Source organism: Trichosurus vulpecula, chromosome 7 (genome assembly GCF_011100635.1).
Source record: "Trichosurus vulpecula isolate mTriVul1 chromosome 7, mTriVul1.pri, whole genome shotgun sequence".
NCBI classification, from domain to species: Eukaryota; Metazoa; Chordata; class Mammalia; order Diprotodontia; family Phalangeridae; genus Trichosurus; species Trichosurus vulpecula.
Window position 1 is genome coordinate 121152681 of NC_050579.1, and position 27363 is coordinate 121180043.

Sequence of the window (27363 nt, forward strand, 5' to 3'; positions counted from 1 at the left end):
ACTGGACATCTTTGTCTGGAAAGATTTCACAGAGAAGATGAATTTTGAGTATGGTTTAAAGGTGATAATGGATATGCTTTGCTGTAAAGTCTGGAGGAAGAAGAGACATCCCAGATATGGGAAGTGGCCTATGGAGATATCTCAATGGTGGCTAATTCAGTTCCTATGTAGTCTACATTAAAATGGTATCTCAGTCTGCATGAACCCAGAATTTAAGTGAAATTTCTTCACAGACTTCCTCTTGATTCTGCTAGGAAAAAAACTTCTCCTTAGGGACCACCAACTCCTGAAAGCACACTTAGACAAATGAGCCACAAAATAGGATTCTGTACACCTGAGGATATAAATACTATAGTGCTGCACTGAGTCAGTGGCAAAAGCTTGTCTAGGAACAGGGCACATGAAAGTTACACAACAAATGAAAAAAACATGGCAATCCATATTGCAGGGGCAGAGTTTTAGGGAGATTTAGATCTTGAAAAGTCTTATCAAGTTCAAATGCCTCATTTCACAGATGTGAAAACTGAGGCCCAGAGATATTAAGTGATTTGCCTACAGTTGCACAAGTGCATGGCTGTGTGACAGAGTCAGGATTTGAATTCAGTTCCCCTGACTTTAGATCCAACACTCTTTCCACTTCACTGTTCAGATACTGTGGTCCTGGCAGGTAATCAGAGTGCAAGGGCCACCTAGATTCATTGCCAGTTCATAGGATAAACTCTGCAAGCTGACTTTTTTATATTGAGATGGTAGCCAGCAGTGGGCGAGCCTCACCTGCAGGTCTTTATAGTGGCTGACATCAGATGAATGCTTCACTTGGCTATACTGATTAGTGGACCCTTCTCCATCAGCAGATAGGAATTACTGTCATCGTGGCCAAGTATAGAGATGTTTGTGTGTTTGATGCTGACAATGTTATCAGGTTAATTTGCCTATATAGTATTATCCTTCTGTTTTTATTTCAGTATGCATTGGTTTAAATTTTTGCTACTTTTATGTAGTAGGTTTATGTGTATTGCTGGATATAGTCACTAGAGAATGAATGGGAAATTGGTGATGGTGCTCTTAGATCAAGTGCCTTGGGCCTGTTAGCAATGTACATAAAGAACACAAAACTGCTACTCATACTGTTCAATGCAAACCCTTCAGATGATTTGAGAAGCATGATATTTAGATATTTGATTCATCTTGTTGAAGACATCTGGTAAATGCTGTAATATGAAACTCAGTGAAGACAGATCCCATTAGCTATAAAGCATTTAATTGGCCTAGTGAGAGAACTTCCAAATAGGTAGTCTGTAGTATTCTGCCCTTTTTATAACTATGGTTTGATCATTATGGATGTGAACTAAGTTGAGGTTAGCTATAATGCTGAATAATCCTTCTCTAAGAAGCTTAGTCTCTTGACAGTCATTTTCAGTTTTATCAAAAAGATTCAAAACAAAAGGGTCAAATCCAAGTTTATAGGGATGTCAAGAAGTGAGTTTTCTACAACCTATAATGCTCAGAAGGTTGTTATAAGAATATTGTACTGTTTGAAATTAGTTCATAGTGCATCTGTTGTCAATTTTGGCAATAATGTAGTAAATCTTAAATGATTTTTTTTTTTGCAAAAATAGTAAGTCAGCTTATTTTAAAAAACTAGAAATAGATTACGTGAAAGGGTGCTGCTATATTAGTGCTTTTTAAAATAATTAAACTATCTATTGTTACCAACAGTTCAGGGGCCCTTTAACACTGTGATTTCATTCTTCATTGATGGAGACACTAAATTTTTCCATGCCTTTGTGTACTGGCTTCATGCATTGTTGTTAGGGCCAAAAAATAAATCTTCACCTTGTGGCTAACTCCTTGGTAATGAATCTCTCCCAACAAAGCTCAGGTGAAACCTAGACTCTAACTCAAGGCTTTTCAGGTTGTGGGACCTTCCAGACCTTATGCACTCCTGGCCTGACTCAGGGTAACCTTCATGCCACAATTGAAGCATTGGAATAGAACTTTGTAATAAATGTGTATACTAATAATATATTTATTATTGTCTATATTGATCATATCAAACTATGAGGCTTTAGGATTTAAATTTATTTGTACAGAGCTGCAGTCTCATCAATGTAGATACTTTTTTTAAACAATATAGATGTAACCCCTCCATGCCTACCCGTCCTGAGTGACTTGTCCATGTCTTCTCATAAAATATTCTTTAACATGAGCTAAACTTCCTGACTTTGCATGGAGAACAGTGGAACAAATAGCCTATCCTTCCAGCATCATTCCTTCCTCCCGCTACATGGCTGATCTTAGAGACTGTGATGACATCCTTTACCCTGCTTCTCTTCTGTTGTTCTTCATTTGTAATACAGTGTGTCCCAAAAGTCTTAGTGCCCCTTGAAGCTCTGACAGCCTAAATAACTGCACTAAGCCTTTCGGAGTACCCAGTATATTAGACTGCTCCACCCACCACATGCCTTTCCATTGAATTAAATTGAAGGCGAACCTCCAGTTTAGATGTTTGCAATGTGTGGTGTTCCTTAATTCTTGGCCATACAACTCCATCAGAATAATATTGTTATAAAAGAGTCCAGTCAAGGAATATTCATTAAGTGCTTTCTATGGGGCAGACATTGTGCATAGCACTGGGAATAAAAAGAAGGGCATAATTAGAGTCCCTGTCCTCAAGGATATCGCAGTCTAATGGAGAAAGGCAATACATAAAAAGAACCTGAAAATGGGAGTGGTGACCTAGCACAGGGGCTGGAGTTGTGGTGGGAAATGATCTGAGAAGGCATGAGTTACAGAGTTGAATTCATCTGGCAGAATGATGGGTTACTGGAGATCATGAAATCTAGGAGAGCAACAGCTGAATGGGAAATGATGAAGGGAATTCTGTGGGTGCCCTCCTCAAAGGGAGGATCTGGGAGGAATTCCCAGATGTCCACTCCCCCCACCCTCCCATTGAAACTTTGTTTCAGGGAAAAGCATGGGTCATTAAAAGGATTTGAAACTTAGTAAAATGAAAGTCTAACATATATTTGTACTTGTGTCAGTGGATTTTTAAATTCTCCTCTTTTAAATGTAATACATATACATTTTCTTCTTTATTATTACATTTTTTTTAAAGTAAGCCTATGATTTCATTGGTATAGGGAATTTCCTATGAGGAAAACTTCCTCTACAAAGGGAGAAAAGTATAGGCTTAGTGAGTTGACTGGGAACAGTGAAATTTTAAGTGACCTGCTGAGAGTTACACAGCCATTGTATTCCAGAGATGGGAATTGAACCCAGGTCTTCATGACTTTTTCCATTTTGCCAGAGAATCACTCCTATTTTCTTTCCCTAAGGATTTTATTGCATTAGCTCAAGATTCTTGTTTCTAGAAAAACTGAGAATATTCCCTTTAGATCATCACATAAAATCCAACTGGTCATCATTTTAAAAGTTATATGTTTTATTTGCATTTTCACTGTATTAATCTAGAATTTCCTAAACTCATGAGCTAAATTGGAAAGATAAGGGCAATAATAATTCAGTTTGAGGGCTTCAAAGTCAGACATCTGATTTCTTACTTGGATGCACTCATTTTGAACTTCTTTGCCTTCTCCACCATGCCTCCTATATAGGTACCTTCACCCCCACTCCCTACCCCCCTTCAGCTTTCTTTTGTGTATTGACTTCCTCATTTAGTCTATAAGCTCCTTGAGGGCAGGGATTGTAGATTTTTTGGGGGAGAGGGAATTTGTACATTGTAGAGGCAGCAAGGTGGATAGAATACTAGGCTTGGAGTCAGGAAGACCTGAGTTCAAATTTGACCTCAGACACTCACTACCTTTATGACCCTGGGCAAATCTCTTGACCTCTGTTCGTCAAATCCGTTGGAGAAGAAAATAGCCAACCACTCCAGTGTCTTTACTCCATATGGGGTCATGAAAATTGTCTGAATGACTGGATAACAAATTTGTATCCCCAGTGCTTAACTCAATGCCTACCATATAGCACTTAAAAAGTGTTTTTGGCTATTTATTGACTATTGAAATAATATTGATATATCAGTAGTGTGTGATTTCTCCCTCCATCCTAACATTGAACCATCGCTGTAGAGTAGTACTAGTCTGGAGTGGAAAAAAATTGGGGTTTACCCTTTAAAGAGAGGAAGGAGGAAACAAGCATGCCTCCACTTCTCTCCTCTCACTGATTCTAAACCTCTTCCTACTTAATCATTCAACTGAAACTGCCCTCTCTAAATGGTGCCCTTACTAATGATTTCTTAATTTCCCAATGAAAGCTAATAACTTTTGCTCAGCTCTCCTCCTTCCCAACCTCTGAAGCCTTTGATGCTATTGATCACCATCTTTTTTTGGAGATTCTCTCCTCTATAGATTTTTGTAACACTTTTTCTCTCTTGATTTTCTTACCTTTCCTGTTACTCTTCTTTCTCTTTTTCTGGTTCTTTATTCAGAATGTATTCCCTAACCATGGTTATCTCTCAAAGCTCTGTCCTGGGTCATCTTTTTTTTCCCCCTCTGTCTTAGCTCATTTAGTGATCCCATCAGCTCCCTTGGGTTCAGTTGTCATCTCTATGCAGATGATTTCAACATCTGCAGATGCAGAGCTAGTCTTTCTCCTAAGTGCCAACCTTAACCCACCAACTGCATCTACAACATCTCAAATTGGGTGTTGCATAGGCATCTCAAATTCAACATTTCCAATGCAGAACTCATTCTATTTTTCACATAATCTTCCTCTCTTCAGAACTTTTTTATAACTGTTGAGGACATCAGTATCCTACCAATCACCTGGGCTTGCGACCTCAGTTAAATACTGAACTCCTCATTCCTACTCATGCCACATATTCAGTCTATATTAAAATCTTGTCATTTCTGAATTCACAGCATCTTTCATATACATCCCCTCCTCTTCATTCCTATAGCCACTGCCTAATATAGGTCCTCATCACCTCTCAGTTGAACTATTTCAATAGCTTTCTAATTGCTCTTCTGACTTGTCTCTGCTCATTCTAATATGTCCTCCATTCACCTGTCAAAGAAATTTTTCCAAAGCTTGTGTCTGACCATGTCATCCCCTACTCAATAAGTTTCATCAGATTATCTCTGTGATTGAATTTAAATCCTCTATTTGGCATTTAAAGCCCTTCAGAACCTGGCTCATGCCTACCTTTCCAATCTTGTACTTTACCACTTTTTACTCACTCTATGATTCAGCTGTACCAACTTATTGTTCTTCACACACAACAATCTGTAACTCTCTCTGTGCCATCATATCAGCTTTCCCCCATACTTGGAGTACTCTCTTTCACCTTTGCCTCTTAGCTTCCCTGGTATCCTTTAAGATGTAGCTCAAATCCCATCTTTTGGTAGTAGGTCTTCCCATATCTCCTATGCTGCTAGTGCCTTCTCTTTAAGGTTGCCTTTCATATTATATGTATATATATATACACATACATACATACAAATATATATGTATATATACACATATATGTGTATGTGTGTGTGCATTTTTCATGGACATATTTGTCTCTATATTGTTTTCCTCTCTCCCTGCTTGAGGGCAGAGATGTGTTTCTTGCCTTTCTTTGTATTTCAGCACTTAGCAAAATTTCTGTCACATAATAAGCACTTAAAAAATACCTGTTGACTGACAATCTATACTTTGATATTTCCTCATAAATTTGTTGAAATGCACAATTTATTTCATGAATTAATCAGTTAGCTTTGAGGTTATGGAGACTAGGAGTTGTGAGTCAGTGACTAGGGTAGAGACACCCTTTTGATGGAGTTTCAGGCTGCCCTTTTCTTTCAAAATTTTGAGAGATCCATGTTCTGGGGGGGGGGGCCTAGGACACAGGGCAAACTGTTGTCTCTTTTAAAAGCATTTATTCTTCAGCCAGCAAAACTTCTGAAATAGTAATTACCCCATTTGAAGAGAAGAAAAAAGTTGGTAACTCCCCAATGTCTTGCAATATTTTATCACCACCCATCCTCCTCTCCATTAAAATTCAAAAAAGCTTGAGACAAATGAAGATAGAAGCATTTGACATTTCCGATGTGTCATAATTTGATTAATATCTATAATCATTGCCTCATTTTTATGCCATCAAGTTCATTTCTTGTCTGAGGGAACCATTCAGGTCGTTAGTGCTTGTGCAGGCTTGAAGGAGTTCTCAGGTTATAAAAGGGGCAAGTGAAAGATGAAGTTATGGAAATATTTAAACATGTGAATGCTTTAACACTTATAGGTAGGATTCAGACCTTGTGCACAGTTGCCAGAAGATGAAGAGAAATTATAGAAGTCATTCCTATTTAGAAGAATGAAGATTTAAAATTGCCTTAAAGTATTTAGTGCTAATATAGTTGTTTAAAAAATTGTATTTTGGTGTAAATAAAAGCTAGGCAGTGTGGCAAAGAACATTGAGTTTTGGAGTTAGAGTCAGAAAGACCAGGTTTCAAATCCCCACTCCATCATCTGTGTGACCCTCAGCCAGACATGTAGTTAGTATCTCAAGTGGCTCCTTAGGACTTACTTAATAACTCATAGAGAAGTTGTGATTTACATGGGTGAAGAGTATTCCCCCATTGGGAGCTCTTAAGACTGGTGACATTGTCAGAGATCCTCACATAAAGACAAGTAATGGAAAAAAATGTGCTATAATTTTTAAAAGGCTATAAAACTGATCATTTATATCCAAGAGCCTATGATTCCTTTCCCACCCACTAACTCAGTAATGGATGATTCCAAGGAAGCAGCTTCAAAACAAGAGAGGAAAATATGAGAGAGAAAATCTCTCAGTTTCTTAAGTGCCAGAATTACCATTATTCTGTGTGGCACACTGCTAGGCATATCATAAAATTAATAAATCTAATCCTTGGCAATATTGGCTCTAGTCCTGGTTCTGCCATTCTGTCTGTAAGACCTTAAGTCAGTTAAGAAACAAGCATTTGATCAGCACCTCCTGTGTTCCAGGCATGGTAGATAAGAAAAAGCAAAGCAGTTTATACCCTCAAGAAGCCTACAGTCCATAGCAAGAAATATATACATATATAAGTAAATGCAACATGCGTATCAGTCAGTGAATAAGCAAGTATTTGTTAAATGCCCACTATGTACCAGGCACATATCTAGGTGCTGAACATACAAATACAAGGAATGAAACTGTCCCTATAATGAATTTATATTTAATATATTCAAGGTAATTGGGAAATACAGTGGGCGATAGCAGCTGGGGGAGACCAGGAAAGGCCTAATACAGAAAAAGTAGCACCCAAGCTGTCAGTTGAAACAAGTTGAAATTCCAAGAAGCAGAGATGAAACAAAAAGGCATTCTAGGCAAGGGAGGCCAGCTTGTGCAAAGACAGAGAGACCAGAGTCAAAATGTTGTCAAAAAGCAAACAGACCATGTGGGTTGGAAGATAGAGTGTAAAAGGGGGCAATGGGCTATACTCCAGGAAGGATAGGTTGGAACCACATTGTGAAGGACTTTAAAAGCCAAACAGAGAAGTTTTAGTCATTTATCTTTAGTTTCCTCATCAATATATAGCATATAGAGTGTAAATTGGATGAGGTTGGAGTTTCTTTTCAGTTCTAAAATGATAATTGCTTCCCTTCATGTTTGCAGCCTAAGATGTATGCTATTGAAATGGGTGAGTAGTGCGGAGTGGAATTTATCACTCGTAAGATATACCTGACTTTTCAAATTTAAGTCTGACATCCTAGGATGCAGAAAAAAAAAATAATATCCAGTTTGTTTAGAATGATACCCTTTGGAAAGTTTAAGTAGGAATGTTTATTCTAGGATAAAGTTGAAATGATAAGCCAAAGTGGTGTGATATATGGTTGGATATACTAGTTGTAGAGGAAGGTATTACTATTTTTCTGATGTTTGTTTTTATTTTATTGAAATTCCTGAAAAGGCTGGTACTGCTACTGGATATGTTTTTCCCCCATTATCATGATGTGACTTTGGGTTTAATAAATACTTCTGAATAAATTCCAGTTATGTCATTATCGAACACTAATGTTTTATTTTTTGGGTACTTTTTAAAGTTGGATACATCAAGTAATAAAGCTGATGATAGAACAGTGAAAAGACTAAGGTGAAGGTAGAGATCAACTTAAAACTTTTTCTTAGCAGGAGTAACCGAAATTATAACCGCAGACCAGGAATTTGAGTGCGAAATTTAAAAAGACTAAGAGGATTTTGTCTACCTTTCTATTAAATTAATAGTCAGGATATAAATTTGCATCTCATTTGGAAGCTCCAAAAATGTCTGCCAAATGAATAATGTCTCTGATTAAAGACAAGCTTTCATTATAATAGTGAACAGTTTAAGATCAAGAGAGAAATTGGTGGCACAGTGAAGAAAAAGTTACCAAGTAAATAATTTATGTGTTTGGTCAAGTGAAGTGAAATAATGCCCCCTCCCCTTTTTGAGAGGCTAAAGACAGACAAAAGATGAAAAACTGAAGGTAGTCATTTAAATGGACATAGTATCAACAAAGCCCTCTGGATTGTTTGGAACAAAAAGGTTTTTGTTTGGGTTTTTTTTTTTTTGTGGTTGTAGCCAGTCTGCTGTTTCAGCAAATCAGTGGGAATTCTTGATATAGTAACTTGAGAGGGCCCCCTATATTTTATTTCCTATAGTGTAAAAATGGTACATTGAACGTACTGTGGATAAGATTCGTTATCAAACTTTATGCAAGTGAAGTCTCTGCTGTTATTTTAGAATCTTTTCAAGCTGTTTGGTATTGAGTAACCTTGGTGATACTCCATTACTGCAGAGGATAGGGGCTTTTTAATATAGAGGTGTAATGTGATATCTTCCAATTTCACTACATGCTGCTGGGGTGTCTCCATTGCAACTTACAAGCTGTTAGCTTCCCTCAGGTTAATAAAGGATAGCAGAAACCTCTGTGCCAAAATTTAAACTAGATTTAATTCTTCACATGCTCTTAAGTTTATTTGTTTAAAAGGTGGTTTTCTGTGTAGCTGAATGAGTTGAGGTCTTCCTACACTCTCTGGCATCTGGCAGGCATACTATGAAAAAAGAGGACTTCTGGTCAATATACTATTTTGTATGTGTTTTAGATTTTGGCAGGGAGGTGATTGTTTTGACACTAATTTTGAAGAGCCTCTCTAATAGCTAACAATTAGGGAGATAAGCTTATTAAAATCACAATTTTCATACCCTTTTTGTTCGTATTCATTTCATTATTTAGAATCAGAGAGAAAGGTATTGGCCCTTGAAGATAAGAAAAGGATGATGCTTTATGATTATAGGCACAATGAAGAATCACTAATAACAATAGTTCTTACTCTCATAGCATTTAAGGTTTACAGATGTTCTTCAGCTAGGATCCTGAGTTAGGTAACATAGGTATTATCCCCATTTTACAGATGAGGAAACAGGCTCAGAGGTTTTAAATATCTTGTACATAGTTATAGAGCTAGGTAAGCATTACAGCTGACCCACATTTCTCCCACTAGCCTGTCTCTCAATTAGAATTAACGCATGGATCAGCAGATTTATTTCTAAGTTGACAATCCAGCTGACTATTTCAATTAGTACATTTCACATCCTCAAGGTACTCCACACCTTTCTCACACTCTGCTTAACTTCTTACTCTGATCACATTGTAAAATATTGTGACCTAAATTTTTGGTTGATAATTTTTAGGTGTGTGAATTCAGCTTTCTTCTTCTTGTTTGTCCATGTTTCCCTTATGGCAAAAAAAAAATCTCTAGTATAAAGGTGGCATGTCTCAGTCTCCTCAATATCGTTTCCTTGCCATACTTTTTCATGCTCTCACCCACACTCTGTCTATACTCAGTCTTCACTAACTAATGGAGTTTTATCTGTTGATGCAGTTACACTAAGATGTCTGTTCTGTTTGAGCACTGAACTGTTGGAAATTAACCGTGATACAATAAGCTTTTCATTTTAGATTTTATCAGTTTCTCTGACCTTCTCTTTGAATCAACATGCATTGGATATAAAACAAAAATCCCTCGTAGGGCATTATAAACAACTCACCCTTCCTGGTACTATCATGGTAAATAGTTGTAGAACAATAGTTCTTTATTGATGCAGATTGTGACCCAAAGGAGCAAAGGCTCCCCTTTACTATCATTAATATTAAACAGTGGTGCTTGATAGCACACATAATATCTTTCTGCCCAACTTAGCTACCATTGGCTCATTTCTAGCTCCTTTGGTCACAGCAAAATATTAACCTTTATAATGTGGTAAATAAATAAAGACATAACAGCATCTAGATTTATTCTTATTTGTCTTATATGTCCTGAGATAAGTCTTGATGGATGTCTTGAGATATTGACTTTACCAATAGAGAACGCATAATGATATGTTAAACAGTAAAAAAACCTACAAATTTTGTTGGCCAAATTCTTCCAACAATGGGTTTCACGACATCTTTAGTCATCTGTAACATTCTTTCAGCCTAGCCATTTGCTAGAGGAAGATGGGCTCTAATAATGATGGCTTAATCTTCTTGTCTACAAATTTCTTAAGCACATCTGTGATTAATTTAAATCTGTTATCAGAAATAATAATATCTGGCAAATCCTGTGTTAAAAATAATTTCACAAGCTATGATTGCTTCAGCAGAGGTTTATTATGGAAAATTAGCTGCATCTATTGGGTTTTACCAAATAGGCTGGTAATTATCAGACTACATTTTGGTTCTCTATACTTAGCTTCTAGCCAATAATTAATTTCGTGGAATGGTTCCTACTTGTGATGCATAAAGTGTAGCCAAGGTAATCTGAGATTAAGCTTCTAGAATAACTCTTATTTCTTTATAAAAGTCATTTTTTATAGGAAATATTCCTTTGCTTTCCTCATTAGCCATCCCTTCCAGATCTAGTTCAAGGTTAATTTTACACTTTGGTCAAAGAGAAAAGTTAGGCTACAAAAGTTGCCCAATATAAAAATTTCCATTTTGGAGAGGTGGCACAAAAATATTAATCAAAAACTAATAATTTAATCCCATAGAATTGGTGAGTCAAAGAACTTATTACAAAAATAAAAATGAATAATTTTATTAATGTTAATGAAGCAGTCAGGTGACTCAATGGATAGGGCACAGGACCTGGGGTCATTCAGGAAGAATGGAGTTCTACTCTGGGTAAGTCACTTAACTTTTATCTACCTCAGATTCCTCATCTGTAAAATGGGGAAAGCAATAGCACCTATCTCTCAGGGTGGTTGTGAGGATGAAATGAGGTAACATTTGTAGAGTACTTTGCAAGCTTTAAGGAACTATCTAATTGCTAGTTATTACTACTACTATTATTATCATCATTGTTGAATCTAAAAATTTTGAGACAAAGCCAAAGCAGTCCTTAGAGTAAAATTTCCATCTTTAAACACTTTCATGAACAAAAGGAAAAAATCCAAATCAATGAATTAAACATCTACTAGAATAAATAGAAACCCAGCAAATAAAAAATTAAGTATCAAAATAGGGAATTAAGGCAGAAAATTTAAAAATCAAAGAAGAGAATAACAAAATTGAAAACAAGAAATCATTGAATTAGTCAACAAAACTAGAAACTATTTGTCAAAATATTAAAATAAAACATTAGCTGATTCAATTTTTTTTTAAAAATAAAAATTTTTTATTTAAAAATAGAGGGAAATAAAAGGTGCCACACCACAATCTTATATTTGTAGATGCAGACTGTTTAACAAATTGACATTTAACATTCTTGTTCTAGGCTTGCAGATAATGGCATATATAGTCAATAAACACTGAGTAAATAACACCAGTAGGACATATGTGGTAATATAATTAGGTAAATATTCTTTTATTTTAAAAAAGAGATGTGTTCAGTACAAATTGTAAAGGCATGGTTTTAAAGGCACTTATGGAACTTGACTTCTGGCATAAGAGCAAGAGATTCTGTATTGAGAGGAATGGGGATGCTGAGAAAGAAACTAGCATGAACATTGCCACATGTTCGTGACAAAGTCCTGAACAGGGAAACCCATGGCAGTCTGGAGACTGGAGACACATCAGGTGAAACAGAAAACCACTGAGCACCCTGACTGAACAATCCCTAGGCAAAAGAGAAGATCATAATGGTATACTAGTCAGAGACAAGTCAAGTCAGCAAGTATTTATTAAGCATTTACTGTTTTCTAGTTACTATGCCCAATGGAAATAGCTATAAAGAAAGGCAAAAAACAGTCCCTACTTTCAAGGAATTCGCTGTCTACCGGCAGAGACTACATGCAAACAAAACATATATAGGATATATTGGAGATAATAATAAAGACACAACCTCAGAGCCCTAATCCAGGACTTTGAAGCAATACTGCACTTTGAAAGCAGACACATTAAGAGAAGTGACCAAGTCAGTGTCAGGAACTTAAGAAAGTGATGTTAGAACCACACACTACCTGACCATAACATCCAAGAATGAAGAGTCTGGCACAGGTACAAAGTCGCAAAAAGGAACTGACTCTGGAGCTGTGAGTAAACAGAAATGGATACCAAACACTAAAGAAATAAAATGAGGCAAACATTGCTCTAGAGAAAAACCCAAAGGAAAGGAATCACTCCAAAACAACTATAAAACAGCCTTGGAGAAGAAAAATGACTTGTCTACAAGGAATATAAGAGTGAAAGAAGTTAAATAAAAGGTTAAAAAATAAAATTTTAAGTGAAATAAGAGCTATGAAAGAAAGAAATGGGAGGAAAATAAAAAGCTTAGAACAGAAGATAGAAAACATTGCTTAAGTAATGAATGCCATGAAAATTAGAATGACCTAAACGGACTCCTTGGGATAATGAGAAATCTTATAACAGCTCCAAAAGATTGAAAAACATAGAAGAAAATTTGAAGTGCCTGCTATCAAAAATCAACTGACCTGGAAAACAAGTCAAGGAGAAATATTAAGAATATTTCAGATACCCTAGAATAAATCAGATACCCAAGCCAAAATTCATGCCACCCCCTCCTACAAAGCTGGGCATAAATATTTCAGTGTAATTAAGGAAGACTGCTTGATATCTATTGTAACTAGAGGGAAAAGCAAAAGTAGAAAAATACAACAGTTACCTCCTGAAAGAAATCTCAAAGTGAAAACTCCCAGAAATGTTTCTTTTCTTTTTTTTTTTTTAATGCTGCAAGCAGCCATAATCAAGCACTTACCTGTAATCCCAGCTACTAGGGCTTGAATTTGGGAGTTCTGAATTGCAATGGATCAAGTAGATAGGGTATCCACACTAAGTTCTGCACCATTATGGTGAGTTTTTGTTGGGGGTGGGGGGGGAGGAACCAAGTTGCCCAAGGTGGAATGAACCAGCTCAGATTAGAAATGTAGAACAAAACTCCTGTGCCTACAAGGCCCATGAATCACCCCTACATTTTTAGCCTGGATAAGATAGGGGACCCAGTCTTTAATTTTTTTTAAAGGCAGATCAAATACCAAGAAATCAGTCAGAATCATGCAAGGCCTAGTAGCTACTACTAGATTGAGAGAAAATCTTGGAACATAATATTCCAAAAGGCAAAAGATAAAGGCTCACAACCAAGAATAACACAATGCTGAATATAATCCTATGGGTGCAAGGTGTTGGAAATGGGTCTTTAATGGAAAAGTAAATATTTAAGCACACCTGAAGACAATACCAGAGCTGAGTAGAAACTGAAAAGTAAACACAGGAAGTGAAAGAAACCTAGGAAGATAAATATATTTAGGCAACTGGAATGGACTAAATTATGATAAAGTGCTTATATTATAAAACAGGGAAAGGAAACAAGTTCAGAATACTAAATACTTCAGAATACTAAAGATGTAAAGGGTCACATAGGGAATTAACCCAAAGCAATTGAGGGTGACTGTGTTCTGTTTTGATGATCTTAAGACTTTCTTAATGAAAGAAAGGAAGGTAAAAGGAATATGGTAGGGAAGAAGGGAGAGAGATTTACTGTGGTGCATAAGTAGGGTACAGAAGCATAACAGTAGAAGGAATATGGGGAGCAGGCATAACATGAACCTCATTCTTATTGGAATCAGAACAAGGAAAGTTGAATGTACACATGCACACTCAGAGTTGGTTGTCGTAATGCATTAAACTCAATAGGAAAACAAATTATGTAGGTAAAGGGAAAATGGATTTAAGAGGGAGGAGAATGTCAGAGAAAGTAAAAATCTCAAGCACAAATGAAATTTGGAAGGTTAGACCTTAAAGGAAGGATTAAAAAGAAAGTGTAAGAACCAGTGATCGAGGTCAGGCTAGGGGAAGACAGGATGGCCAATGGAGTGGACTTAACAGCTAGTATTTATATAGTTCTTTAAGATTCACAAAGTAAACAACATACTATACAGGTATTGTTTAATTTTGAACAATACACATATTATATGAATTTGCATGTATTATGTTTACAAATATCCTCTCTTTTGATTCTCACAACAATCTTGGAAGGTATGTGTTATTATTATCCCCATTGCATAGACGAGGAAACTTAGGCTGTAAGAGCTTAAGCAATTCATGCAGGATCACACAGCTAAGTGAGTGTCTGAGGTAGTATTTTATCTTGCATCTTCCTATTTTCCAAGTCTACCATTCTATCTAGTAAGCCACCTAGCTGCCTTACTTCAACTACAAATCACTGATTTTGATCACGTTCCTTTTCTTTCACCAACATCTCCTCTGTAAAGATGGAGCAGGGAACAAAGGAAGGAAAAAATATAAGATGGAGGGAAGTTCACATTTAGCAGTCATAACTGTGAATGTGAATGGGATGAACCCACCTATATAGAAGATGAGGACAGCAGAATGAATTAAAAATCAGAAGTCAAGAATATGTTGTTTAGAAGAAACATTTGAAACATAAAGCTTCAAAGAGAGATAAATTAAGGTGCTGGACTAAAATATGTTATGCTTAAGGTTAACTCAAAAAAAGGGATATATTATTCATGATCTAAGATAAGGCAATAGTTAAAATAGACAAGGTTAAAAGAGATAAACAGAGAAATTACATTATAAGGGCAACAGAAACATCAGAATAATGTCAGTAATCATAAATGACAACTAAAATGTTTTTAAAGCTTTTAAAAGTGCTACATATATACTGTTATCATCACATCCTGGGGAGAAAAAGTTAATTGAATTATATGGAACAATAGAAGAATATTAATGGTTAGGAATGTCAATGGATTAATTTAACAAAAAGTTTAATAAGAAAGAAGTTAATCACCTGAATAGAACTTTAGAAAAGTTACATGTGATAGATCTCTGACAGTTACTCAATGGGAACAGAAAGAAGTACATATATTTCTCATCTTTTACTGGCACCATTACACAAATTAACTATGCTAGATCATTAACATCTCACAAACACAGAAAAGCAGAAAGACATGACCTAGTCTTTATTTTCCACAAAGCAATAAAATTGTATTAAATGAAAAAAGGCCTTTGAAGAAAGAATTTAAATTTAAATGGATTCTAAATACTTCTAAAGAATTGGTGGTCAAAGAACAAATCATAGAAATAATAAATAATTTTATCAGATAAAATATAGAAAATGAGAAAATATACCCAGACTTTTAGGATACAGCCAAAGCAGTTCTGAAGAGAAAATTTTTATCTCTAAACACTTTGATCAAAAAAAAAAGGGTCAGTGAATTGGGCATGCAATTAAAATAGCTAGAAAAACCAATAAAAACCCATCTAAACAACAAAACAGAAATTCTGCAAGTCATTGAAAAGTTTTACAAAATGTAAAACAAAATCATTGAATTAATAAAGTAGGATAATTAGTTATTTTTATTTTTATTTTTTTTCTTTTTTTAAAATTTATTTAATGTATTTAGTTTTCAGCATTGATTTTCACAAAAGTTTGAATTACAAATTTTTTCCCCATTTCTACCTTCCCCCCACTCCAAGATGGCATATATTCTGGTTGCCCCATTCCCCAGTCAGCCCTCCCATCTGTCACCCCACTCCCTTCCTATCCCATCCCCCTTTCCCTTCTTCTCTTGTAGGGCAAGATAAATTTCTATGCCCCATTGCCTGTATATCTTATTTCCTAGTTGCATGAAAAAACTTTTTTTTGTTGTTGTTGTTTTTGAATGTCTGTTTTTAAAACTTTGAATTCCAAATTCTCTCCCCTCTTCCCTCCCCACCCACCCTCCCCAAGAAGGCAAGCAATTCAACATAGGCCATATGCGTATCATTATGTAAAACCCTTCCACAATACTCATATTGTGAAAGATTAACTATGTTTTGCTCCTTCCTAACCTATCCCCCTGTATTGAATTTTCTCCCTTGACCCTGTCCCTTTTCGAAAGTGTTTGTTTTTGAATACCTCTTCCCCCAATCTGCCCTCCCTTCTATCATCCCCCCTTTTTTATCTTCTTCCTCTTTCTTTCCTGTGGGGTAAGATACCCAATTGACTATGTATGGTATCTCCTCAGGTCAAATCCAATGAGAGCAAGATTTACTCATTCCTCCTCACCTGCCCCCTCTTCCCTTCCTACAGAACCACTTTTTCTTGCCACTTTTATGCAAGCTAATTTACCCCATTCTATCTCTCCCTTTCTCCCTCTCTCAATATATTCCTCTCTTATCCCTTAAATTGATTTTATTTTTTTAGATATCATCCCTTCATATTCAACTCACTCTGTGCTCTTTGTATATACATATATACCTACATATATACATACATAGACATATACGTATATATATGTATACACACACACATATATATATGTGTATGTGTATGTGTGTATATATATATATATATATATATATATATATATATGCATATTCCTTTCAGCTACTATGATATTGAGGTCTCATGAATTATACACATTATCTTTCTATGTAGGGATGTAAACAAAACAGTTCAACTTTAGTAAGTCCCTTATGATTTCTCTTTCTTGTTTACCTTTTCATGCTTCTCTTGATTCTTGTGTTTGAAAGTCAAATTTCCTATTCAGCTCTGGTCTTTTCACTGAGAAAGCTTGAAAGTCCTCTATTTTATTGAAAATCCATATTTTGCCTTGGAGCATGATACTCAGCTTTGCTGGGTAGGTGATTCTTGGTTTTAATCCTAGCTCCATTGACCTCTGGAATATTGTATTCCAAGCCCTTCGGTACCTTAATGTAGATGCTGCCAGATCCTGTGTTATCTTGATTGTTTTTCCACAGTATTCAAATTGTTTCTTTCTGGCAGTTTGCAGTATTTTCTCCTTGACCTGGGAGCTCTGGAATTTGGCGACAATGTTCCTAGGAGTTTTCTTTTTGGGATCTATTTGAGGAGGCGATCTGTGGATTCTTTCAGTTTCCATTTTATCCTCTGTCTCTAGAATATCAGGGCAATTCTCCTTGATAATTTCTTGAAAGATGATATCTAGGCTCTTTTTTTGATCATGGCTTTCAGGTAGTCCAATAATTTTTAAATTATCTCTCCTGGATCTATTTTTTAGGTCAGTGGTTTTTCCAATGAGATATTTGACATTGTCTTCCACTTTTTCATTCCTTTGGTTCTGTTTTATAATATCTTTATTTCTCATCAAGTCACTAGCTTCCACTTGCTCCAATCTCATTTTTAGGGTAGTATTTTCTTCAGTGGTCTTTTGGACCTCCTTTTCCATTTGGTTAATTCTGCCTTTCAAGGCATTCTTCTCCTCATTGGCTTTTTGGAGCTCTTTTGCCATTTGAGTTAGTTTATTTTTTAAAGTGTTGTTTTCTTCAATATTTTTTTGGGTCTCCTTTAGCAAGTCATTGACTTGTTTTTCATGGTTTTCTCGCATCCTTCTCATTTCTCTTCTCAATTTTTCCTCTACTTCTCTAACTTGCTTTTCCAAATCCTTTTTGAGCTCTTCCATGGCCTGGGACCAGCTCATGTTTTTCTTGGAAGTTTCTGTTGTAGGCTCTTTGACTCTGTTAACTTCTTCTGTCTGTATGTTTTGGTCTTCTTTGTCACCAAAGAAAGAAGCCAAAGTCTGAGACTGAATCTGGGTGCGTTTTCGCTGCCTGGCCATATTCCCAACCAGCTAACTTGACCCTTGAGTTTTTCAATGGGGTATGACTGCTTGTAGAGCAAAGAGTACTTTGTTCCGAGCTTGAGGTCATGTGCCATTGATTTCAGAGCTATTTCTATACAGCCAGCTCTGCTACCCCAGCACTCCTCCTTCCTCAAGAACCACCAAGCCGGACCTGACACAAATCTTCAGCAGGCTTTTCACCCCTGCTCTGATCCGCCACTTAATTCCTCCCCCCACGTGGGCCTGGAGCCGGAAGTAACTGCAGCTGTAGTTCTGTAGCTGCACCTCCCCCACTGCCCCTGGGGTGGTGGCCGAACCGTGATCTCTGTCCCCCGCAGCTTTTCCCACTAACCTTCTATGTTGTCTTTGGTGTTTGTGCGTTGAGAAGTCTGGTAACTGTCACAGCTCACTGATTCAGGGTGCTAGGGCCTGTCCTGCCTGGCTCCTGGTCTGGTTGGTCCTGCTGCCTCCCATGCTGAGCTCTGCTCCCCTCCACTCTGTGCATGATAGACCTCATCCAGTGACCAGGCTGTCCTGGGCTGGATCCCTGCTTCTCTCTGCTATTTTGTGGGTTCTGCAGTTCTAGAATTTGTTCAGAGCCATTTTTTATAGGTTTTTGGAGGGATGTGGTATGGAGCTCACGCAAGTCCCTGCTTTCCAGCTGCCATCTTTTCTTAATTAGTTATTTTTAAAAGATAAAATAGGTCATTTGATTTTAAAGAAAGAAAAGCCATTGCCAATATCACAAAAAGAATTTATAACAAATTAAAAAGAAATTTTAAAAAGTATTAGATACCATTTTGCCCAGGGATATACTAACAAAACCAAAAGAGAAATTGAAAAACCTATGAATGAGCACTCAAATTTAAAAAGCCGCTATAAATATCCTTGTACATATGGGTCCTTTTCCTGCTTGTGTGATTTCTTTGGGATACAACCCTAGAAGTGGTATTGCTGGGTCAAAGGGTATGAACATTTCTATAGCCCTTTAGGCATAGTTCCAAACTGCTCTCCAAAATGACTGGATCAGCTCACAACTCCACCAGCAATGCAACAATGTTCCAATTTCCCCACATCCTTTCCAGCATTTATCATTTTCCTGTTTTGTTATTTTAGCCAGTCTGACAGGAGAGATGTGGTATCTAAGAGTTGTTTTGATTTGCATTTCTCTAATCAGTAGTGATCCAGAGTATTTTTTCGTATGCCTATAGATAGCTTTAATTTCTTCCTCTGAAAACTGCCTGTTCATATCCTTTGACCATTTCTCAATTGGGGAATGGCTTGTATTCCTATACATTTGGCTCAGTTCCCTGTATATTTTAGATATGAGGCCTTTATTAGAGATACTAGTTGCAAAGATTTTCTCCCAATTTTCTGCTTCCCTCCTAATTTTTGTTGTATTGGCTTTTTTTGTACAAAAACATTCAAATTTTGCATTTTGTAATGCTCTCTATCTCTTGTTGGGTCATGAATTCTTTACTTTTCCATAAATCTGATAAGTAAACTATTCCTTGCTTTCCCAAATTACTTATAGTATCAGCTTTTACTCCTAAATCACGAACCCATTTTGACTTTGTTTTGGTATATGGTGTAAGATATTGGTCTATGCCCAGTTTTTGCCCTACCATTTTCCAATTTTCCCAACAGTTTTTGTGAAATAGTGAATTATTAGCCCAGAAGCTTGGCCTTTTTGTGGTAGCCAAGAATTGGAAATCAAAGGGATGCCCATCAATTGGGGAATGGCTGAACAAGCTGTGGTATATGAAGGTGATAGAATACTATTGTGCCATAAGAAATGGGGATGATGCAGACTTCATAACAACCTGGAAAAACCTACACGACATAATGCTGAGTGAGCGGAGCAGAGCCAGGAGAACGTTTTGCCCAGCCACAGATATATGGATTCCGTGAGGACCAACTCTGACATACTTCGCTCTTCTCAGCAACCTAAAGTGCAAGGACAACTCCAGGGGACTCATGATGGAGAATATTATCTTCATCCAGACAAAGAACTGTGAAGTTTGAATACAGATTGAGGCGCACTACATGCTCGCCTTTTTCGTTTCTCTTTTGTTTTTGTTTTTCGGGGTTTTTTTTTTTTTGGTTCTGTTTCTTCTTTCTCATGATTCATTCCATTGGTCATAATTCTTCTCCACAACTTGACTAGTGTATAAATTAATTCAATGCGAAGTTATACATGGTATTTATATGAGATTCCGTGCCGTCTTGGGAAGGGAGGGGGGAGGGAGGGGAGAAAATCTGGAACTCAAAATTATGTAGAACTGTGTGTGGTAAACTAAAAATAAATAAATAAATTAAAAAACAAACAAGCAAACAAAAAATAAATAAACTAGAGCTCAGAAAAAAAAATTTAAAAAGCCACACAGAGGAGTCTTTTATTATTATTATTATTATTATACAAATAGAGGAAATCATTACGATACATATTCTTCCCCAGCAAGATGTTCCCTTTGCATGTATCAATACCATATGTAATTTCTCTCAAACAAAATAACATTGTTCAACATGATACTATGGAAATTATACTCTGGAATCAGGGAACTTGAGTTCAGGTGTCACTTGATGTATATTACCTGTGTGGTCTTATGCAAATCACAACCTCCTTGGTCTTCCATTTTCTAATCTCTAAAATGAAGGAGTTGAGGAGGATCACCTCTGAATTCACTCCCGGCTCTAGAGCTATGATCCTATGATCTAGTGTGGCATAAGGTGTTTGTTGCTGTCATGGAGAATGTCCAGTCAAAAGAGGAATATATGGTGCTCCTATTTGTTGACGAAATTGTGCAATTCCCTGAAGCCTCAGAAGATTATAGAACTTCCCAAATAAGATCCATGGCCACGCAAATGAGCTTAGCCTAAATATCCACAAAGGAAAAATGGATGAAAAATTACTATTGATTAGATTATGATTTGTAGTTGGGTGGTCAGTGCATAGAACTTGTCTATGGCTGTCTTTGTCTCACAAGTCACTACAAATAGTTATCTTGGCCCAGAATTGAAAAGGAGCATGTGAGTACTTTTGATTGACCCTAAGTTTATCCTTGGAATAAAGACCCATTTGAAAAATAATTGGTCAGTAGGCATTTATTAGTAACTTACTATGTGATGGACATAAAAGTTAAGCTTTAAAGATACAAAGAGAGGCAAAACTAGTTCCTGTCTTCAAGTAACTCACTATCTAGTGAGGGAGATAACATTTTAATAATTAGGAACATATATAATTTACATAGAGTTGATGGAATTAGGAACTGTACTCTGGGCTCCCTTGGCCCTCCCTCACTTGCTTCTTGGCCTCTTCTTACTCTTTTCCCAGTTGGTTATTGCCCAGGTAATACAAGTTAAATTTAATAACTTCACTGGAAAAAAAATCACATCGTGCACTTTAGTGCCAAATTTAAATAATGTTTTGACTACTCCCAGTTCTTAATAATTCATATTACATGGATTATATAGGTTTAGAATTGGAAGGGGTCACCTGATCTAATGGGGTAACTGAAGTCCAAAGAATTAAATGACTTTCCCAAGATCTTACAAGCAGTAAGCAGCAAAGTCATTTGAATCCAGGTCCTGTGACTTTTTTGATTTCCTCTATACCACACTTCATCTTCCCATTTCTCCTTAGGGCTGGTAATTAGAAAGCTTAACTTTGAACATCAATTCAAAAAGTCAGCCTTTGTTGGCTATTAATTCTATCCATATCAATAAATGCCAGTGCTTAAAGGATCATACCACTATTTTAATCCTCTTTCTAAGTCCTCATCAGAGTTTTTGGCATATTTATTTTCATTTTCCCTTTGACTTGTTCAAAATCTCCCTTTTTCACTTGGAGGAAATAAAGGTTAGCATCTTTTAAATTATCACCTTTCTTCATGCCTTTTTCTTACCTTATGTAGTGGTGTTAGTGATAAGGGGATTTTTGTTTGTTTTGTTCATGATGCCTTATACAGTCACTTTGTTTTATTTTACAAAGAACCTTTGATTTTTACCAACAAGGGGACAGTAATCTTCAGATTTCATATAAAAGCCAGAAATTTTAAGCATTAATCCTTCATAATTTTTGTCTTTACCCTTTTCTTCAAAGAAGCAGTGATGCCATTAATGTGGGTCTTCCCTGTACTCAACTCAGATCAGAAATCCTCAACAATCAATCTTCTGATGATGAGCCTCTTCATCATACTCAGATGACAGATATTGTGTATGGCGTAGCCCATATTTAAAAGCCTTGCCAGCTTTAAAGAACCTCTCAGAGCTATTTCTCCCCTAATATAGGCACATAAACTTAGGTCATCTCCTAATACAAAATAATGAAGCTAAACCTTTAGTGGTAGGTTAGTTGGATAATTTAAATCCATTTATTGAGGTGATGATTAGGTCTTAAATGGTCTCAACATCTGAATTTATTGGGAGACAATTATATGAGCTTAAACAAGTCTTCAGCTTTATGTTATAGTTTTGTATGAGAGTATATGTTTAAATATGCACATATGCACATATACATGTACATTACATATTACTGCCTGGATACTTTAAAGATAAAGAGAAATGGAAATAGAAAAGAATGAGTCATAGGAATGAACCATTGATAAGAAAATCTATCAGTATTCCTCCTTGTAGTGATCTAATGAAATCATCTGTCAAAAAAATTTAATTCATAATGTTGGAAGGCTTGACATTTATTACAGTTTTTCTACCCTACTGACTTCTGGGCTGTTTTTCTTTTGGCAGGTTACATACATATATCTAAGTAACAATGAAAAACATTTAAACATCTATATCTTGACCGTACTGTGTTAAATTTCAGTTCTTTCTAGTTCTTGAAGGTCATATCAACAATTTAAATTTATTCAGTTTATTGTACTGAAGGATTTTTATGGGAAATTAAACTTCTATTCATAAGCACTGTGCATTCCTTGACAAGACAAAATCTGTCATTTCTCCCCACTTCACCAAGCACCTCCCAAAAAATAATGCCAAGCCTAATAGGCTAATGAGGGAGGAATTCTCTGCCTTTTGTTCATTTAATAAATTTGTGGCCTAAATTTACTGGAAGATATGTTTCGTATTTCTGGTGAAATGTAACATTTATAATTTGTAATAATTGTTCATATATGTTACCTTGTAAATTCAACTAGAACTTCACCTGTGAAATACTTAGTCTATCTAGAAGGCCATAAGAAATTTTCCTCTTACTCCTTTGAGTATTTGTCTTAGATGATTTAGTGATTGCAGTCTTTCCAGTACAAAACATATACGGTGAAAGCCTATTACAAATTTGAAAACTGTAGCAATGATGATCAATAATACAATGACTATTCATGATTCTGGAGGAGCAGCGATGAAACCTGGTATCTGATTTAGGGTGCAGAATACACACACACACACACACAATGCATATTTTTTATGAGGAATTCATCTTTTTTTTTTTTCAATGGAGGATGGGAGGGTGAAAACAGATTTCTGTTAATTTTATAAAAACAGAGAAGTGGAAAAGAGTGCTACAGATGTGGAATGTTACATGTACTTTTAGATGAGGTTTTTATATTGTTACTTTTACCTAATTGTTTTACTTGGTAACAAGAGACCCCTCACCTAGTACCAATAATTTGTCAATGTTTGTAATATAAAAACAAAACACATTAATAAAACTTTAAAAAAAGAGAGAGAGAGAAAGCTTGTGATGTGGCTGTTTTTCATATTCTAATGGACTGTGACCTAGGAAAAGAGTCCAGATTGCTAGGTGCTAATCAGAAGAATGCCACAAAAGCTTTTATAAACTTCTTGTTGTTCAATCATTCTCAGTTGTGTCTGATTCTTTGTGACCTCATTTGGGGTTTTCTTGGCAAAGATACTGGACTGATTTGCCATTTCCTTCTCCAGCTCATTTTACAGATGAGGAAACTGAGGCAAAGAGGGTTAAAGTGATTTGCCTAGGTTCACACAGCTACTACATGTCTGAGGCCAAATTTGAACTCAGGAAGATGAATCTTCCTGACTCCAGGCCTGGCACTTTATTTACTGTGCCGCCTAGCTGCCCTAATAAAAGTAACTTAGTAGTTGTTTAACCTCTCTGTGCCTGTTTTTTCCTCTGTGAAATGGCTATAAGAATACCTCTCATTGCCCATTTCACAAGGGCATTAATTGGAACACATGAAGTTTTAGAAGTGAAAGACAAATCTTTTTAGAAGACAGTGAAGTGGAAGGTGAGGTTGTAGTATACACCAATGCAAAGCTTTTTAACCTTTGCTGTTTCATGGACCCATTGGCAATGTGGTGAGGCCTATGAACCCTTTCTCAGAATAATGTTTTTAAATGCATAAAATAAAATATGTAGGATTGCAAAGGAAATCAATTTTACTAAAATTCGGTAATCAACATATTAAAGACACAAGTTCATAGAACCCAAGTTGAGAACCCTTTGAATTGGGAGAAGTGGGAGAGAAATGGTGAGATAAGTGACCTAAAGATGATGCTGGGGGCGGGGGGAGGGTGAGATTTTAGTCTTTTATTCAACTTAGGGAATCTTCCTTTATCTAATCTCACATTAGGAATACTCTTGACATATAAAGAATTTTAGTACTGTAGCTTTTTCCCTCCTTTCCCACATCTTTAATGCTGTTAAGTAGGAATAAAAAATTCTGAGTAACTCAGTGTTGTCAGTGACTGGCACATCCAGTGAGAACCATTTCTTTTCCCCTTAGAATCCTATACTTTCAGGATTTATCCAAGCCGTACTTTTAGGACTGAATGCATTATAGCTATCCTATTGGCTCAAGATGCTAAAAAGTACAAACAGAAAAAGTGACAAGAGAGCCTATATAACTGGTCTTTCCAGTTTTTAACATAATAGGTAGGTTTTTCAAATATTTTTGTCTTTAAATTCTTCCCTTTCTCAGACTAATTCAGAAATCAGTAACCGTGCAACAGTTTTTGGTTGGCTGCTACTTGTCTTCTCACAGTTTCTTTTTTTTTTTCCTATGGTACAAATATTTGATTACTAACTTTTCTATAATAGTATGTAAGTATGGGTACAACTGGCATCCCTACTCTGCTGAAGATGAATGGCTGAGGCTTGAGGATTGCCTGAGCTCAGAAATTCTGAGATGCAGTAGGGCTAAAGGCCACTGGATGTCCACATTAAATCTGGCACCAATACTATGAGCCCCCAGGAGTGGAGGGCCACCAAGGTACCTAAAGGGGGGTAAACCAGCCCAGGTCAGAAATGGAGCAATAATGGGATAAGGCCCATGAGAGGCCACTATTTTTCCGACATAGGTGGGATAGAATGACCTAGTTTCTAAACAAAGTGGGGAGGAGGCAGAAACTGCCTCACCATAAATTTAACTTGAGTATTTTCCCCTCATTGAAGGACTGCCAGAAACTTTGTAAAACACATATAGACACACTAAAACCTTTTAACAAACATAGTATATTTTATTTCAAGAGAGCATAAATAAAAAAAAACCCTCAGAACACCGAGGAAGACTTAAGAGATGGTTTCAAAATTGATAGTTATGTCTATGCATTTTTACTGATTGCATTTTCAAGGGAATATAAAATTGATATGCTGTGAACATTTTTAAAAACCACCTTAATCTGGAAAATATGCCCATTCTTGACTCTATCTTAGATTATCTAGAAAACAGGTATTTGAGCATGTCTTAAGTGCTACCTAATTAAAAAGCAAAGTCCTAATGCCCAAACACTAGATAGAGATCCCGTGGGTGAGACAGCAGATAAAAATAATTTGCTAAGAAATAAAATGCTCATACTAACCAAGCTTGGAAAGTGATTGTATTATGTCGAATTGGGGAGGATAGTAGTACCCTTTCAAAACTAGTGATTTTACCTACCTGGTTGTGGCCACTTCTGCTTGTTTTTCTTTTTTTCTCTTCTACCCTCTCATCCATCAAGCAAACATTGATTTGATTTGTATGTCCAGGGCATTTCAGGTTATACCAAGATATTTAAATTGGCTTCCCTGCCTGAAGGCAGGAACTTATACCCTTGTAGGTGAGAAAATGAATATATAAATAAATATGATACAAGGTGCAATATAGATAAAGACTACATGAATGATACAGAATACTGTAGGAAGTAAGAAGGGTGAGATTACTTCTGGCTGAAGTAACAACAGCTCACATTTCTTTAAGGCTGGCAAAAAACTTTCATCACAGTAACTTTGGATTATCACCCCAATGTTAGTTGTTGGAGTAAGCTAAGGCTTGGGGAAGTTAAGGGACTTACTGTCATTCATACAAATGGTAAATAATCAGGAAAGACCTCCTAGTAGATTTAACATTTGAGCTGGACCTTAAAGACTGAGGTAGGACTTAGCTATAGTACTTTGCAAAAAGGAATTTTTTTTTGACAGTATAAGATTAAAAATAGGGTAGGAAGGATAAGGATGAGAATGGAAAAAATGGCATATGCTTAAATTCAACCAAGACCTTACAGAATAATTAAGACTTCAAAGGAAAGGAACTTTCTCCTTTCATAATATTTACTTCCTTTGAAATTAAGAGATTACTTATGCTGGTATTTATCATAGAGTCACAACTCTAGAACTGGAAGGGACCTCAGAGGCTATCTAGTCCAGCTTCCTCATTTTACAGTTGAAGAAACTGAGGCCAAAGTACATTAAGTGACTCCCAAATCCAAAGGTAGTAATCATCAGAGATGGGTTCTTTTGGATTTTAGATGCATAATTTTCTCTTTTCTAGAGAGGGTTAAAAAGTTCATTTCATGGGAAGTTAAATATAGAGATTCTTCACTTTATATGATGTGCAAGACATTCTGACAAAGGTTCTCATCAAATTCATCATCACCCACATCAGGCAAATCTTCGAAAATACAGAAACCTTTCAGTATTCTACATCATCTTTTCCTGGTGATACATACAAGATGAACATCCCTTGCCTTCTTTTACCCACATGCAAAAATCTTAGTTATGATCACCCTGTTATCTAGACCCATAAGCATTTTTTGTGTTCATTGCGAGCCCTGAATCCCCATACTTAATAGATTCCCAAGCTTTCCTTGCCTCCTCTTTCCTGTTTTATCTTGTTTCTCTTATGGTTTTTATTGGAAGTAGGATCTTATATCACTATTGGTCAGCAGGTCTTAACTGTCTCTTGCCCATTGTAATCTGACCCTAGAGATTCCTAAGTTTGAAACCTTATGGTAGTTAAAAAGATCAGGAATGAATTTTGTTTTTTTAAAAAAAAATAGAGAAATCTAACAATGATAATTCCATTACTATATTGTTAAAGGGTTGGTAGAACACATTTTCCATTCTGGCAGAGGTCAA

General features: G+C 36.2%; 1 protein-coding gene across 2 annotated transcripts in view; it reads left to right on the top strand.

Annotated features, from left to right (window-relative positions):
* Positions 1–27363, top strand: part of NHSL1 (NHS like 1) — a 171450-nt gene that overhangs the window by 102222 nt on the left and 41865 nt on the right. The gene's annotated exons all lie outside the window — the stretch shown is intronic.